Raw genomic sequence first — 19,022 nt, 5'->3', positions numbered from 1 at the left:
TTGAGAACAGGGATGAGTCTCTAAAACGTGCAATTTTTTCAAAAGAATTTGAATGATTTAGCATTGTGGGTCCCACTGATGTTCTGTGTCTAAAAGCTGGTGCAATTCTACCATCTGAATATTTGGGCATATAGAACCAGGGCAAATCTCTAACTGTGCTAAAGTCGACATCTAAACTTCTTTTAACTTCAAGTGGATTAGGACTTCACTCGCACAACTAAGCATGCTCTAATGTAGTATGCAGTTTAATGCAGTTTTCTGATTGGTCTTTTAGTTTATCCATTCCAGTCAGAAAGTGTCTAAGATGCAATATATTTTTGGTCTCTTTTGCTAAGGAAACAAGGTTTATGCCTTACATCTATCTGGTTTTCCCTTGGTAACTTTTGAAACGCATTTCATAGAGCGATAAAGGTCTCAAAGACAGTAAGTTCCTGCAAACTGGCAGTCCTCAAAGTAGTTCTCAACAGTCAAGAGTTCAGTGGCTGAGCCCCTATCAGCAGCTTTTATGTGTGCTCCCATTGAGGCTGTAGTGTGAGTATGCTCTTTATTAGACACTATCTATTGCACACAAGAGAGAAACATGATCAGTGTTTGCACCTGGAAAATTTTAACTTCAGTCCTGAACTTCTCAGATGCCAAAGCATCCACACAGAAGAAAAAATTAGACTCTGAAGCAGACTTCGTCAGTTCTGCTGTTCGCTTAACGAGATCCTATGGTCTCACGCTTGGGTCAACCTCATTACTTTTTTTTAAAGAAATTGCTGAAGATAACTTTGGATGAGATGAGAGCTCATGTAAATTGTGGGTTTTTATATATATTATACTGTGAGTTACAGCTGGCTTTGTGTCTCTATAGATGGCTAATTGTAGCGCTGTCGGAAAGGAAACGAAGGGAATTCACAAAAGTGGAACAGACTCTGAAGCTTACGAAAGAATTTCCTTAATGAAATACCTCCACTTAAAAGGCGGCATTACATAAAACATAAAATAACCTAGGTTACAAATTTCATTAGCTTTGAATAAACTCAGACCTTTGCTACAGAACTGAGTTAGTATGGCCCAGATGTGGCATTAGATAGAAAACAGCTTGGGGGAATAGATTTCTTCTTTACTAAAGAATCATATTCTGCATGGGGTTTAACCTCTCTCCTCCTGGATTTTTTTTTTTCTAAATTGTAGTTTTCTTTATCATTCAATGTTGTCAATATGAAGTGGGTACTTTTTAGGCTTTGGCTTACTATTATTATGAAAAATGAAACTCTAGTTAAACTTGGCAGCATTTTTATGTCACCCACAGGGTCTCTCTTGTTTGGGGTTTGTATCTAAATCACCAGGTTTTAAAATATGTCTTCTGTATGTTTTCAGCTATAGACTGTGAATGACCAACATGTCTTAAGTGAAAGATCTCATGTCCCCAGTGGTGGTTAAAGTCAGAGCTGTCTTTATTGAATTATTTTATTTCACGAGCTTTTAATGATACCCCAAGGACATGTCAAGCTCTCACATACTTTCTTTCAAGTATACTCTTACACAAACACATGCTGTGGAGGAGATGCTGTCATTTCTTCTCTTGTTCCATTCCAAGCACGTATTCATCATGGTAGGGTAAACTTGTAAGAAATTTAATATCATAGTAAATTGCGATTTGGTGAGGTGTGGCCCTCTTTCAAACACTGAAAAATTTGGTGGTTGTAAAACAACAGCTACAGCAGTAAACATGTTGGTACTAAATCAAGTAATGTGGTTATTCTCTAAATAAATACTGAGTTTGTTAGTCACATTGAGTTTGTTCCCCTCTCTTAAAGTTATCTTTATGATATTTCTGTGAATGTGAATTAATTTGAAGACCGCTGTGAGATTTGTTTTACTGTATACTTCACCACTTCATAGAATTTTCTATGCCTGAAGTATCAATTAGTATATTTATAGTCAAGCTATTCAACAATTTTGATTTTTTTCAATTATTGTTCTCATGGATCCCAACGAGAGTGTTCTTGTGTCTCACATACAGCATGAAATCTGAATGCCCCAAGGGTTCATATATTTCCAGACAGGGCCTAACAGCTACTCTGTCCTGCTTTTACTGCTCAGGATAAGATATTGTCCTTTTTTGTTTCTGGCAGGCTTTGCTACAAAACTACAATGATGGCTATTGTGGTTGTTGTTATTTTTGCACTTGTTATTTTTATAGCTCCATAGGCAAATAAATACATTTTAAAAATTAGGCAGGGATTTAGTATCTGGGTCTCATTTAGAACCCCAGGCTCTACAATTGCCTCCTGTGAAACTTTAGTAATGTCTTTGAGTGGCTGTGTATTGAATGGCTGACTTAAATGTTTCTTTGTGCTAAAAGGAGCAGTGCTGCTTGGAGAGCTTGCAGTTTGCAAGACATTTTTGAAATGTACACAGAGAAGCGCGGTAGTTGTATTTAAAATTATTTATTGATGGAGAAGTAAGTGAAGGAGTGATATTTGGACCAAGAATTGTTTTCAGGAAGAAATAGCCTGTTTTCCCCTCAAGCTCATTTCTGAATTTCAGGAGAAAAAACAGTCTTATAAACCTCTCAAAAAGTCTAAGGCTGAATTGCCAGTGTCGAGCATCAGTTGCTTCCTGTCTGTGGTACACTGGAAATCCACAACTATGTCATTATCTGTATGTTAGGACTTCTGCTTTGAAGCTGACAGCGTAGGCTGCCTCTGCTCTGGTTCCATCTCTATATAAGTTAAAATTCATTCCCAGTACTCATGCCAGCCTTCATCTAGCACCTATGTCATCTGCCTTTGCACCTAATAAAGCGATAACATCTGTCTCTTCTCTGTTATCTAGCAGGCTGAGGGAAGGTGGACATACCTGGGCAGTGGAAAAGATCTTGATAACACAGGGACAACTAGTAATACTGGGGAGCATGATGCAGACGCTTACATGAATGACTGTGCTCAGATTTGCTTGAATGCAGAGGTTGTTAACCATGCCTCATCAGCTGTGCTTGGTCTGCATCGGCTCTTGCACAGCCTCTTTTGTGCGTCTGTGCTGCGACATCCTGGCTTCTGATTTCTGGAGGACATACTGGGGCAGATGGCTATGATGCAGAGAGATCTAATCTTGTCCTTGCAGGTTTTGTAGGCACAGTCTCTATGCCATGCGAAGAAACTGCCTCTGCTTTCCATCCCAAGCAGCTTTGCAAGCAGACTCTCACATACACATCGTTGTGCCTTTAGCTAATCAATTCTTGAAAGGAAACTATTGACTAGGTAATCTGACTACAGACCAAAGCTTTGCTATTGCTTGCAGTTACGTGGGTTAGGTCACGAGTAGAATTCAGAAACAAAAATGTTATTTAGGAAAAGATTTTAAGGTTTCTCCAACACTGGCCAGGCTAGAGACTTGAACTGAGGTTTTCCATTTCTCTCTCATCCTCATTTTGATGAGAAATTCCCTCTTCGTCCTAAGAAATGCTTCTGATGGAATGTTCAGAGTAACACTTCAGCAAACTCGTTCTCCAGAAAAGAAAGTTTAATAAAAAAATATTGCCTCCCATTCTTGTCATAAACATCAGTTTAGTTTCTGAAACTGCCATAGCATCCTGCAGCCCTCAATTAACAAACAATAAAAAATAAATTCACTACCCATCCAAACTATCATGAAAGGAGCTTTTGCAAATATATGGTCTTACGGCAGTTCCAAATGCCACCTTCTACATGGGCTTTAGATATATTTGCTGCATTAAATAACAGCAATATATGTAATTGAACACACTTATTGATAACTAGTTGCCTGGTACCAAATGTCTATTGAATTCCAGCGGTCTAGTGTGACTGAGGTCATGGTACATAAATTTGAGTATAATCCCAAATTAAATTTACATATGCTTGCTGTACAATAACAGCGAAGTAAGAAAATGAAACGCAGCCTCCTCCCCGATATAGCTTTGAGAACCTAGAAAATTTCAGCTCTGTTGGTCAGATTAGTTACTTGTAGAAGTTACTGCTGGTCCATTGAAATAATTGTATTAATGCCACTTACTATCTATAAGAATCTGGGCCTATGGTCTTTTAAAATACAAAGTGAAATTCTCAGAAAAAATTTAGAGGTGTTCTGTGATGTATCTGGGATTTTTTGAACTGTATGTGTGAATAAAAATTACTAATGCAAGAACATCTTATTTTCAGAAATAAGCAAGTTACTCATAAGCTGAGATGTTTTATTTTGTTGGTTATTTGGTTGCCGCTTGCCCAATACTACAACATATAACCTCTGACTCTCTAAAAAATTGCTTTTATGGTTTTCTTTTATGGAGGTATTTATGTTTAGAGCCTTTGCCAATCTCGAGAGAAATGAAATATCTTTCGCTGTCTTTTGTCTTGAAGCTTGAATTATCATTATGCCTTAGTTGCATTTGAGTCATATTGCTATATAACGGTTGTACTCTGTCAAACATTCATGGGGCAAAGAGTGTATTGTAGCAGTGTAAGAAAACAATATTATGAATGTTATACAGCAGTGGGAAGATTTTTAGATTTTACAGAAGAAAGCGTTTTTTGGACTTAAGGCTTAATCAAGTAAATTCTGACTTATTACTAGTAATCAGTGGATTACTTCTCTAGATGAGAACTACTCGTATCAGTACTTAACAGCTACGTATACCTCACTGAAATTTTGTGGTAATAATTTTATTTTTAACATGATTTGACTAACAGATTGTATACCTGTTGAAATAAAATATGAAGAAATACGGTAAAAGCTGCCTAAGACAGGATACATGAACTCACTCTGCTAGTAAAATTAAATTATTAATGGTTTAATTTCTTGTTTTTTCTACAGGATTTGAGGTTCCAATTAAAACTGTGTTTGGACCATTGCTTTGCCTGCCAGTACTTAATCTTTTCCGAAAGCCTCATCACTTATCTAAAGCAAAAGAAGAACGAGGTAAGGAGAGAAAGTAATGAAATGCAGCGTAGTACATCTGTCAAAGGAACAGAAAGTAGCTTTAAAAAAATATCCAGGATCAATGACATTAAAAAATTATTTGTTGAGCACTAAATGTGTTCATGTTAGGCATCTTAAATCTAAGGGAGCTGTAACTACCTTTATGTTCTTGCATACACTGAGGGTTTGGTTGGTTGTGTTTAAGAGATTTACTGTTGAAGTAGCCACAGAATACAAATGACTGATAGGAACAGGAGCTCTGGAATTTTTAAATGCACCTCTCTACTATGGAGTCCTTTGGAAGATTGTTTGACATCTTGATGCTGAACTTATGAATACAATTAACATTTCTGAAGTTATTTAAAATTCAGTTTTGGGTCAGTCTAGATTTATGTTCTCCAAATACGCATAATGCAATATTGGGTACTGTATTAAAAGACTTATCCGTTTCCGCACTTAGAGCTATGCTATCCTTTGTTGTTGATAATAGATCTTTCTAAAATACCTGGAATTGACTTTTGCTATGTCACTTAGGATTGCAATAATATACAACGAGGCAGGCATAACTAGAGGTGACAGGGTAGTACAGTGATTTAGCCTTGATAGGATAAGGATGTAAGGGAGACATGGTTTGAAAAATATGAGCCTTTTTTGAGTCTGAAAAGTATAGCCTGCAGTGGCCACCTCTGTGGTCACTGCTGACATTCACCAAGAGAGAATACTGGGATCTCGGTTCTTATTTTTTCCCTTCACTCATTTTTTCTGCGTTCTCATATTTCTGCCAAGCGTCAGGTTCAAACTAATATTAGCTGGTGCAGACCAGGCTCAGTGACTCCTGAATATCCTTTCACCTCAACCCCCTTATATGAAAACCAGCAGGCTAGAAAGCTTGTTGGCTTCTCACCTTCTCAATATACAATATCATGTATTTTGTTTGGGACTGTTAAGTATGCATCTTATCTAGAGTCTCTCTCAAGAATACTATTTATAATTTTGCTTTTCTAGCTGTGTAAAGGGTATCATTAAGTAGCTGGGAAAAAGTGTTGAACGTGGCATCATCAGACCATGGATAGCCGTAGGCCATGCAGAAAATACCTGGTGGTAGTTGTCAGCAATAAGTAAAACCAGGTTTAGTAGGTGTGTTTTTAAAGCACGTGTGCTGCTGAGGGAGAGTTGTACCTCCAGATCCAGAGCTGATAATACACATAACTGACTATTACAAGCATTCCTACAATATTTTCTGCAATTGCTATCAGAAACTACTCTTACATATGTAGGTTGTTGGATACGCTATGTAAATCCTTGAGGCTTGCCAAATAACCATGGCTTCTGAATCCCGTCTTATTGTAACTGTGTCTTACAGCACAGTTGTCTTCTATATTGCCCATCTAGGGCATCATTTCTGCTAAAAGGTGGGGATGTTCGCAGGAAACCATTTTGACTGACATTTGATCTTACAGAATTTGACTGAATAATCCATTTCTTGAGCAGCTACAGTACAGATCTCATTCTATTGGTTTCTGAGACTGGAAAAGATGAAACAAAAAAAAATGTGTATAATTTAATAAAAATGGCTTCCTAGCCTTGCTTATGGAAGCAAGATGAGGTGCTTACGTAGAATTAGTTACCAACAGGGTCCAACTTCAAAAAAATTTAATTAAACTTTAAATTAACTACTCTTAATAGGATTTGAAAAAAGCACACTTGGTTTGTCCGTAGCTCTTCAACTTTCTTTCAGTGCCTTATAATTGCATTTCAAAGCTATTCTTTCAATAGATAGATATCTCAGAATTAATGCCTTAAAGATTCTCTGATAGCTTCTTGTTTAAAAAATTAACTTTTCCACCTTGAAAAACCTTCCTGCTTCTTCAAAACCCTGTTAGTGAGGTACGTTAACAACTTAAAACAGATAATCCTAGAAATCATTAGCCTCTTATAAGCATAATTACCTTATCATGATGAGTATGGATGACATTTTAAAAAAAAATCTTTTAGGCACACTGAATTGGTGCCTAAAATGAGTAATGTGCTAACTATGTGTGCAGTTCAATTGGGACCCATATTGACACTGAAAACGGCCAAAATTTTGTTGTGGTTTCTAACAAAAACAAGGCTTATATGATTATAATAATGTATATCTATGAGTGGGATGCCTGTTTCTGTATCCCCCAATCATTTTTAACCTGTTGACTGACATCAGGGGGGGCTTTTAGCCCAATGACTGACATTAACAGGAAGATAGAGTTTTGAAAGAAAATTATGTTCCCAACATTCTAGTGAAAATACCTGGCTTTGTAGAAAAAAGGGATTTTTAAAATGCCCTGACTAAGGGAAGGCCACTTTGTAAGCTTCTCTAAAAGATTCTACAACAGAAAGAGACCTAATTAATGTGCCAGGTTTGGAGAGGTGTTTCAGCCAGAACCTGCACCTTTTAAACACAGGAGGATCTACAAAGAAAATTTGTGGATGCAGGGAATTGTTTCAGGGTTCTGCTCAGGAAATCAGACTGCCTTCCTCCTTGTGTGCTCTGAACATCTCCCTCTTCCTCGTGGTACATATATCCTGTTTCTTTGTAAGATGCTGATATTTGATATCAAAACCAGGGAACAGTGGGAACATTTAGTTTCAGGTTATAGCTTTTATGTTTAAAACCAAAAAACATTATCGTACGTGTGGTTGGCAGGCATTGTGCTTTATGGTTTATTATATTTGCAGTTTCAACTGTAAACACAGAAAAACATCCATTTTGCTTATGGGACAGCTTATTGTTCTTACTGACCAGTAACAAACCTTATGCTATGGATGAAAGAATTTGATTTATCTGTGTTATTAAGTATACTAGGTATGTGACTAGACATCACCCTCATAAACCATGTCTTATGTTGCTATTTTATAAATTCCTGTTAGCTTGTACAATTGGGGAAGGGTTCTGCAGTGAAGTCCTTAAGCAGACGCAATGGCTCCTAGCCATCGCCAAGTCTTGATAGTATTACAGGCCTTCAAGACGAAAAGTGGTTTCCTGGATATAATTTGTATAATGCATCTTTAAGGTATTCATATTTTCAAGATGCATTTGGATTTACAAGCTATGAAAGGTAAAGCATGCTTTGCAGTTTCTATTTTAGATGTAGTACCATTTAAAAGGCTTGAGGCTTCTCCTCCATACAGTGGATGGTTTGCTCTGAGGATCTTAAACATTCATTTCTTCTGGTTCTTATATCAGGGATTCTCTATTAATATTGCCATAGTGAAATAGGAGACCGACTGCTGGGAATCTCCAGGCAATCAATGAAAAATACTTTGCAACAACACTGTCCTTTTCACTTTTGTTAAAGGTTATGAAAGCAATTTACAAACATTAATAACGTATTATGGTAAGCTCCTGAAGCTAGATCTCTGCGAGCATTCAGTCCTAGAAACTTTTAAACTGAGCTAAAAATGGGTAATAGCTATGCTATGACAGTGGAAACTAGCCATTCCTTTGCTGGTCTCTAGTTTTTGTGGACCTTCTTGGACATCCATAAAGTTTTGTTTCAAAAGATGCTCACAGGTTGCAGTTTCCCAGCTCTGGAGTCTACTTTTTGAGGCTAAGCTTTGATTCTTCAATCAGGGCTCTGGTCCGTCTTGAGCTTTTTATTAACTTGATCTAGATTTTGAAAGAATCTGAAGAATCAAAAGGAAACAAAGACACTAACTGGAGAGGAAATATAGGTTCATTGAATCTCCTGAGAACAAAATCAGCTTTCTAATAGCAGTATGCAACTTGCCTAGGTATAGAAACTTTCTCAGTTACAATGATTGTGTTCAACATTCCATCCGTTTTACACTGTTGAAGGGTTAGACCCAACAACGGTGAATTATGGATATGGAGGAATAGCCAGCTATTCAAACTTGAAATAACAAAGCCTTAGCTGTGTTTGACAGGCTTTTTCTTTTTCTTTTTTTTTTTCCTTCCTCCTCCCTCCCCTGTAATTCCATAAAGTGTTTCTTTAAATTTTACAGTGTGTTCTGTATATTAATGTAAAACTTCTATATTTACTACTCCTAGCCAAGATGGCTTAGTGTAGGGCAGGAACTACTGAATTATCCATTGTCAGAAAGTGCCTGGCAAATTATTATGCTTGTTTCTCATTAACTTGTCTCACTGGAACCTCATTCCAACTTCCACAGGCTAAAAATACGTTAGCAATATATTTTGTAGTGTTTCCAAGATACGTTTACAGAGTCAGTGCAAGTTGCAGAGATAGCAAAATAGACAATAGTACACTTTATTCCTTGTTCTTTTGTGCAACAAAAACTCCTTTTGATATTAATGGAAATCCATGATGCAAAGGTGATATTTTTCACATTGTCCAGTACTATAAATCACATGCACATATACCCTACCATTTTAATCATGATCTCATATATTCTCCTTGTTTCTAGTTATAATATCAAAACTGTTTTTAAAGATAGAATTAAGGCATTTCCTAGAGATAACTTGAACTATCAAACAGTGAAATGTCATTACTCCTTTAATTATGTACATAAAATAAAAAAATAGAAGTTGCTATAGAATTCCAGCAATGTAATTTCTCAGTAATTCACCATGGAGACAGTTTCTTGAGATATTGCAGAGTTCTGTCCTTTGAGATAAATGTATTCTTATGCAATTCAAATTATTTTATAATCTTTAAAGTCTCATTTTACAAATCACTGATGTATTAACTTAGCTTAATCACATGTCTGAGTTTAGTTTAGCAAAAGCACAGGTATGGTAGCAATGTTTCTTACTTCTTCCAACGTCTTCTATAAACCAGTGAATCAGTAACAGGAAAGATAAAATGAATAATTCAAAAGATCAGTGCTGACCAGAGATACTTACAGTATTAATGTATTTTTGGTTTTGTACCTGTAGGCCATAATTTTACAGATAAAACATTTTGGAGTAAATAAATCTGATCACCATATACTATATCTATAACTATAGTAGTACGTGCTTTTACTAGCATTAGAAGGATTGTGTGAGTACATTCTGTGATGTATTTTGCCAACATCAAAAAGGCAATAAATGATTAAATATATATCTTCTGCCTGACACATTTCACTTATACTTCCACAAAAGTGTTCATATCCTGTTCTTTTTATCTTTTGACTGTTAATGTTTCCAGCCCAAGGGAGGCCTGTGGCACCAAACAGCAGTTCCCCAGACTGTTTGAACGCTGCTGGGGTTGAACGCTTTGCTGCCTTGCTTAGAAGGAAACCAGCGCTGAATTGTCCTTCCTAGGATGTCAGTGAACAGCAAGGCTAGAAATATCAAGTCACTAGAGGAACTCAAATCACTTTAGGTACAAGGGCTCAAAGGTGCCTCTTGTCCTGGCGAAATCCTACCACAGGCTCGCAGCAAGACAGTAGTTGCAAGATCTTTTGCTCAAACTGCCAAGTATGTTTGTGCACTTGTCTGAGCCTCGCTGCATTCTAGAGTCGGGGCAACGAGACAGAGGAGCACAGCATTCACTGTTCCTCAGTAGCATGTGATCACTAAAAGACTGCTGCTTAACTTCACTTAAGTGTCTTTTAGTGATAATTTGATTTTGTTAACAGCTAAGAAAAAAAAACAAACCATCGGAATTAATATTCTGAGCATCTCTCTGGTTGCAGCACCCTCTACTGCAACTCTTCTTCCCTCTATTCCCAGAAAAATTATTTGGAGATTTTCTTGGATACTAATTGTTACGTAGCTTTCAGGTGGCTTAGTATGTTAAAGTTCTGCCTCCAGAGATTTAGATAAAACTCCGTGTAAGTAGACTGATCTCATCCTAATCCCTGGTAGGCATTCTTCCAAATCTTAAAACTACAATTGCAGTCATGTCAAAATATTTTATTTTTTTTTTAACCCAAGTAGCTCAGTACTTGAAAGAAAAGAATAGGTGCTGCAGGTCAGGACTTACGTAGGTGGGAAAGTATGAACAGAGGTAACATAACACTGTCTTGGTGGTACCATCGTTTGTGGTATACACTAAATTCAGCTTAAAAATAAAAATATAAAAAGATGTCAAGTATGGAAAAAAACTGTATGAAAACAATCCAAAACAGTATGTGTAAGCTCTTAATTTAATTACTGCAGATTTATTTTGATTTGTATCTGAAACACAGCAGGCAGAAGAGAGAGAAATTGCATTTGCTGGAACAAAAATATATCATTCCAATGCACAGTATTTTCCATTAAGCTCTCTGTAGGTTTACAAGCCTAGAGAGCTTGTCCCTGTATTTCCTATTCCTTCATTTAAGGAGATTTTACATTTTATTTTCAACATAAAAAACATATCAAGATAGTAATACTGGATAGATCAAAACTGTTTTAGCAGGGTGGCTTATACCTTATAGTGTCAAGAAGTTTAGGGCCAGCAACTTGGGGAAATCTAGATTTGTCAGGAGATTATTCTCCCTGACTTCTTCAGAGACCCCCTTGGAGAAATTTGTTATCTCACATCCCCAGTGTCAGGAAGGCTCTTTCTTTCAACTGCATAGGTACAGACCCACTACAGTCACCCAGCTCTTAGTTTCCATCAGTGGGATGTATAAAAATTGCAGTTTCTGCACAACATTTGTCCAGTGGATCTCTGCATATGTGCAGGCTGGCTGTATAAGTAGGAACAGAGAATTTCAAACCCGTCTCGGTGCCTTTTACCAGAGTTCAGGCAGTAGCACCCGGACATCAGCATGCTGGACACTCAGCCATACCTTTGCTCAGTGGTATGCCATCCCCAAATTAGCCTTAGGCAGGGCACGTCTGCAATCATTGCTTACTCGGAGCACTTTGAGATTCTCTTCCAGAAATCTGATGGCAGAACTGCTGGGAGCCATCAACTGTTAGAGAGCAGAAGTCAACTGCTAGAAGAAAGAAAGGTTACTTGCCAGTAAAAGTTGTTTGAGTACTTGACGTTACCTTCACGTTTCACCTGCCTTTTCCCCTCTCAGTCTCTTTAAAATACAATTACACATTCACTATCCAGGAGTGAGGGACAGGAATAGCTCTAAGTGTTGGTGTAGGAGGGCATGTGTGTACAGCCTGTTGGAAAGCGTGGTGCAAAGAACCACTTCACAGCAAAGAGCAGATTCTGGATAAGCAACTATGCTTTTATGGAACCTGCAGTGCACCGGCTATATGGCAAGCTTGACAACACTGCAATGAAGTAGGAGCATTCAAATTCATATATAAACCCAGTAATACTGCACGGACATTTTAAAAGCCATTTGGAAATGGAAATACAGACAGAGATCGGGGAAAAGATTGAATTATAATTCAATGATCACATATTTATAAATTATGTAGTATCTATAACACTTTAAAACAGGATGTATTTGCTTTAATAAGTCATGGAAAGGTCACAGTAGGTAATTTATTAATAATACAGTGTCATCAAGATGGATTTTGCCCTATTTCTATTCTTTTGAGCCTACTGGTCTGTTTTATTGAAGCAGCAAGAAGCTCAGTTTTAAACAACAGTGAAAGGAAGCCTATTACCTTGTTTTCAAAATAAAATATAGAGATGTCTGGGATATAAAGCTTCAGTTTGAGGTCAGGAATAACTACAAATGTAGAATTAAGCATACGCCCCTATTTAGATGGACACTAAAGGTCACCATGCAGAAAAATACTTAAAGTATGCATGCACGTAGATTTGAGTCATGCCACTAAAATCAATGGAATGATTTTTATACTTACTGGTATAATTATCCTATTAAGACACTTACTTAAGTGTTCTGCTGATTCAGAGCCAGAATATTCAAGCACTCTGCAAAGCCTACCACATCAGAAATGTACCATTTGCAGTCTGTTTACCAAATTCTTTAATATTCCATCATTAACTTCAGCTGTTTCCTGTATTCTTAATATATGAATTAGCATCGTCCCTACAAGAAGTGTGTAGGTATTGGTTTGCAAATGGTGCTTTTATAATATTAACAGCTAGTAGGGTGGGCCTAATTATTTATTTATCTGCATGCAGATTTTTTTCTTTTTTTCACCAAATAGGTTTCTCAAGCTGCAATACTCTGACATTGCATCTGAAACAATTTGTTGTAGAGCAACAAATCTTGATGTTTTCAGGAAAAAAGCCAATATGTGGTTAGCGTTATTGCTAAAAAGGCTAGGATTGTAGTTCTTAAGAAAGCAGGTCTGTTCATTCCTCTGAGGAGATTAGAAACAAATATGCACCAAATAAGTCATTCTGGCTATGATGATTTCATTAAGCACTCTAACAAGTAAAAAATTGATAAAAAATAGAAGCAATGGAATGGGTTGATTAAGTCTATATCCAGAACTGCACACTGTAGCAGCACAGGTGATTTTTCATTATAGTCTGCTGCTGGTGATGCCAGACTTACTGGTGGCTATCACAGTTGCTACTACGTGTCTGCACGTGTGTACAGCCCATCTGCTCCGTAACGTTTTGGAGAAAGTAGTTGGGAAACTTCTGTTGTGGATAAATTTTGAAGTGAGGGATGCAGTGCACTGAATGCACAAAATAGTGTTCAAACACAAATGGAAGATGGACCAAGAACTAAACCTCAGCAGTATTTGCTTTGGTTTTTGTTGGTGCCGTAGTGGATAAGTGCAGGGGAATTGTCACAAGAATGTATAGATGAGATTTGTGTTCTGATGTTTAGAGCTGTCAGTTTGAAACTGTTGGCAACTCATGGGCTTCCTGTTGTATCTCTAAAGCCACTCTTCAGCCACGCTATTAAAGGACCAAACCAGTGGAAACCATGGGTACCGCTGGTGGTGGCGGCTGCAGTTCCTGGCTCTCCTTGGACTTAGGTGAGAGAAGGAGGCACATTTATCCCTTGCTTTCACAGAGGAGTGCTGGCTTATGTCTTTGTGCTGTCTCAGTCTCACTTGGGTAGTTGTAAAATCTGGCTACAGTGTCCGTCAGTCATGATCAACCATTTTATGGTAAAATAGCAAAATTATTTTGGAATCGGATCTGGTGACTTCTAAAATGTATTTTAAAAAGCTGATCTATGTACTTCATAAAACAATATTTTCTCCAAAACTATCATTTCTGATTCAGATCTTGCCTCAGAATTATTTTTGAGGTAAGAAGTGGAAGCAAAGGGGGGGAAAAAAAAATCTAATGGTTTTCTTTTTGGATTTTTTCTTTTTTTTGACTGAAAATCTTTCTCAAGTTCTGTTTGCTAGTATTTGCTATAAATAACAAGCAAGTTGATTTACGGTAGGATCCCTAACAGTCTTTTGCTGATGGCTGTATAGAGTTTCACCAATTGTATGGGATTTCCTGTTTTGGGCAGTTCTCAAACTTTACCTTGTACTTCATGCTTCTGAAAGTATCATGGGATTACCAATATTGCTGAAATATGTCAGTGTTTTATGATTGTTCTTTAAACCAATACATTTTCTCTTTTAGAAAAATCAAGATGTTTGTCTAAATAAAAGTAGAAAGGTTTTTATGGAATCATAGTAAATGATTCATTTAGACACTGGTTTGTTTTTTGAACTGAACATTGCGTGCATGCAAACGTCTGGCATTAGACTAAACCATGCATCGTATCCCTATCTTGAAGCTTTGCCTTCTTTAATGACGAAAAGGTTTTCCTGCCCTGTGTATTAACTGGATCAACATTATTCAAAGGCGATTGTGTGTGTGTGTGTGTACATTTCAGTGTTTAGAAGTATGTAAACACACAGTATTTAATCTATAGAAATGGTATGCTAACTTAACATACAAAAGCAGTGCTTTGTGGTAAATCATCCTGCATCCTCCTTAGTTTCACATGCATTAAGTACAAACCATGAAAACAGCAGCACAGTTAATATGGAAGAGATTTCCAGAAACATATAACCATGTAATACCTATTCTGATACATCTGCATGCTGTGAATTTGGAGGAAATAAGGGGAGAAATTAATTTTAAAATCTTTCTAGCAAAACTGTTACTGATCTTCAGACATTTGTCTTTTTATTCTTTCCCTTACCAATTCTCAGCCAATGGACAAGGACATACTGTATTGCTACTTTCTTTGTGATTCATTCCTCATAAAACAATCTGTTCTTTTAGTGGCACTTGTTATTAATCAAGGTTTTTTCCTCCATTAGAGTCGTCGTTGGCTCAATCACTTCAGTATATATAATCACTAACTTTTCCCATTACACTAGTGAGTAGGTACTCTTATATGTCTGTCAAAGGGATGCTGGTACATTTAGTGTGATGCTTCGCAATTTCAGTGAGAACACTAATGGTTGAAGTGTGATTGCTTTTTTTTTGCCCCTTTTTTTTTTTTTTTGAGAGAAAAAAAATATTGCATGTTCCCCTCAGAGAGAAAAGAGAGAAAAAGGATGGAAAGTTCCAAACTCAATTTATTTTTGTATCATTAAAATGTTCAAAAGTACAAAGGAATACTCTTGCAGAATCAATCATTTCATAATGTATCTGCAGAGACACTAGACTTGCGTATCCTAAAGAGTGCTGAAAAGGCTAAAGTATCAATTTAGTACACTAGTGTATTTGCAGAGTACAGCACAAAAATTCTCACTCTTACAAAAGAAATGGAGGAGGGGGAGGGAGAGTGTGTGTAGATAAAACCTTTATTGACATGGTAGTGTTTTCTGTGCAAAAATGGTACAGTTTCTGCCTGGAACAATTAGAAAGACAGCTATAGGAGTCACAATACATCATCAATTAGGTACTGATATATCTTAATGCAAGAAGGTAATTGTTTAGATAATAGGAAAAAAATTTCTGATAAATACTCCGAAAATGAATCAGTCTTTTCATGCAAGTGATGCTTGTTCTCTAACACTTGGAGACCATTCCGACAGGCTACTTTAAAATCAAGACAAAAGAAAGAAAGAAAAAAACAAGGTGTCATGGTTTAACCCCAGCCGGCAACTCGGCCCCACCCAGCCGCTCGCTCACTCCCCCCCGCTGGGATGGGGGAGAGAACCAGAAGAGTCAAAGTGAGAAAACTCGTGGGTTGAGATAAAGACAGTTTAATAGGGAAAGCAAAAGCCGCGCACGCAAGCAAAGCAAAACAAGGCATTCATTCACTACAGTTGGGGTCAGCTGTCCTGGCTGTGTCCTCTCCCAACATCTTGTGTACTCCCAGCCTGCTTGCTGGTGGGGCGGGGTGAGAAGCAGAAAAGGTCTTGACGCTATGTAAGCACTGCTCAGCAGTAACTAAAATATCTCAACTGTTTTCAGCACAGATCCAAAACATAGCCCCACGCTAGCTACTATGGAAAAAATTATCTCAGTCAAAACCAGCACACAATGAAAAGAAAGTAAATTTGTGGTGACACAGCTCTGTTTTCAAAATTGGGCTTCTCATCATGTTTTCTCTGAATTTTTCAATTACCTTTTTCTTGATTTCCACTGATGGCTGCACTTTTCCTTTCCAGACTTCACATATTGCCTGCTTTTATTTCCTATCCATTTTTACCTGAGCCTTATGGTTTTCATTCTATAATACAGTTAAATTCTGCCTTTTCTTTATTCTTCTCCTGTCCTTCACCTTCCTTGGTAATTGTTTTGTAGAGATCTGATGAGAAATCTTCCATTCCCACAACTCCAAACATTATTAGTTTTTCTCTTTAAGCTATTCTGCACCATCGGACTGCATCCGATCCTAGCAGTCAAAGCATTTTCCAGAGTCCTGATATAACTTGTCTTTATCTCTTAGCGCATTTAATCTACCTTGCTTACCCTTTGCATATTTTCCCCAATTAGGTTTTCACCTTTTAGCTTTGCCTCTTTTCCCATACTAGTCCATACTTCTGTATTGGCTGTCTTTTTACCATTTTCTTCTCCTACCCTTTGGAGCATTCCTCAGAGCCATCTCTAATCCTTCTTACACCGTCATATACTCTATTACTGAATCTCTATCCTAACTTGTTAGATAATAAGCTATTTGTGAAAGAGATCAACTGTATGGTTTTCAATCTCACATACATTTACTGTAGTACTTAAAAAATATGTTGTGGACCTCCTTGGTCACTGAATTTTGTATCCTATGTCTTAAAACTAGAACTTACAAATCTTTCAAAATTATTACTACAAAAAAAAAATAGTGTAAATAAAATTATATTATAATTCTCAAATCATTCAGGTGCTTTTATTTGTGCTGGATATGCACATCTGTCTTGAAAACATAGGAAGTATGTTTAATATCTTCTAATATGTATCTCCTAATACAGAGATTTAGGGTCTGATCCAGCCCTCAGACCCAGCATAATTAAGAACAGGAATTTGTCCCCCTTGCACTTGATATGTGTTAGCAACACTCCATCGTGGAGCATTTCGGTGAACACCACATTAACAATGATATCTTTGCTTAGATTTCTATGGGTGTGACAGCTAATTTCCAAATGAACAGCAAGTTCCGAGGCACCGACCCGCTTGCTGAGGACGGCAGGCACTGCCTGCCCCGCTATCGCTGCGCGTCTCCTACCTCATTGCTTGCACGTTGTGATCGAGGTGTGAAGAGAGCAGCTGGGGCTGCTGTATGTAGAAGGACACGTTACGCTGCTGCCAAAGGGCTTCTCTTCCCCCCCCAAACAACATCGAACAGTCATTGCTTCTCCACACACAAATAATTTTAAGCTATTGCTTGGAAGGTAACAACTAGTGCTGTTCGTAATTTTTTGAATGTGATAATTTAGTGCTATGATAATTCTTGATACTGTTATGATATCATTTCCTAATACTTTGAGGCCGCTCTGTTAGGGCATACTGGCTCATTGGATCCCATATCTACTTTTTTATATTCCTTTTAGAAAAGAAAAATCAAATTAAGTATTTAAGCATACATTTCATTTTGGTACACTATGGATCATTATGCTGTGTAACTACCATTTAGGAAATGGTTATTATATAGAACCTGATGGGGTTTTGCCTTGGAAGGCTGATGAAAGCATTTTGTCCCTCCGGAGGCGTGCTTGCTAGCTGCGGGGCCGCTCACCTCTGATCTGAGCTTGGAAAACTTGAGTGAAACCTGCACCATCCACAAAGGAGATCCCGGCACCTGCCCCAAGTAGCCACCTTGTTAGTGGGTGATTAGTGTTCATTAGCAGAGTGATGACAGCCCTAATTAGATTCTGAGAGAACCTGAGGAACAAAACTTTGCAGAATCCTTACAAAGCTGGACTAATGAGAAGGGCGCTAGTGTGGGTTAGGATGATACTACACTGTCTGGGTACCAATGGCTACAAATGCTACAGTAGCTCCTGACTCACCTGGTTTTTAATGAAGACATTCTTAATGAAAAACAAAGTTTTCCTCCTGCGGGGATTTCCTTGGTTTGGGGAGGAGAAGAGTGGTAGATGTCAGCAGACACAGCCAACCCTCTCCTGTTGGCCCCGTTTGTTATCTATGCTACATATTCAGCTGGGTGACACAAAAGGCCTAGGTATCAAATTGCTACTTATTCCAAGATAATTATCTTTAATATTTTTTTTTAAATGTGATTAAAGCTTTTAATAACATTGTGAGAAAAATAGAACCTATTTTTGAGGTACGTGATATTCTGCATTGTATAATTTATCTCTGTGTAGTTTCTAAATAAGCTAATGAAGTTAGTGAGTTATCCCTCACAGCTTTGTTGGCTTCCTGCATATCTGAAACAGGCAGTGATAAATTAGATGCTATCTCTTACAGAAGAGGTGTGGAATATTTTAATAGCCATTGTGCAATTATATTTTGAGTTACACAACTAATGGGATTTATTGGTTTTCTTGTATTTGTTTTGTTTTCATTTATGTCTAGTTTGGCTTATATAAATCTGAACTATGTAGGGGGTTTAATTGCCAACAGAAGCCAGGCTGAAAGCCAGCTTTTAAGGAGTACTAGTCTAATGCCAAAGTAATGTAGTGTATGAATCTGGCGGGGGGAGAGGAGGATGCAGGAAGGAGCGTATGGGCTGTGGCTGTAAATTACTGTGTTCTGTATCTCCCCATTGGAACGTCATGCCTTAACTGTGAAAATCTGAGGAAAGCTGTCTTTTCTAGATTATTGCATTTTTATTGTTACTTTTTTTCACTCAGTGTTATTCTAACAATTTGGAGACAGAATCTGTCAATGACATGCTCTAAATAAAAG

The 19,022-nt window shown here is 37.5% G+C and overlaps 1 protein-coding gene across 7 annotated transcripts in view; it reads left to right on the top strand.

The window, feature by feature from the left end:
- The window catches only part of TENM1 (teneurin transmembrane protein 1), a 940,180-nt gene that overhangs the window by 407,501 nt on the left and 513,657 nt on the right, over window positions 1–19,022 (top strand). For all 7 annotated transcript variants that reach the window (XM_076347340.1, XM_076347348.1, XM_076347344.1 and 4 more), the window contains exon 5: window positions 4,822–4,926. The gene's annotated coding sequence lies outside the window, so the exon portion shown is untranslated. The remainder of the gene's footprint in view (window positions 1–4,821; window positions 4,927–19,022) is intronic.

This window comes from Aptenodytes patagonicus, chromosome 9, assembly GCF_965638725.1.
Source record: "Aptenodytes patagonicus chromosome 9, bAptPat1.pri.cur, whole genome shotgun sequence".
NCBI lineage: Eukaryota > Metazoa > Chordata > Aves > Sphenisciformes > Spheniscidae > Aptenodytes > Aptenodytes patagonicus.
This window is presented reverse-complemented; position numbering and strand designations above follow the sequence as displayed.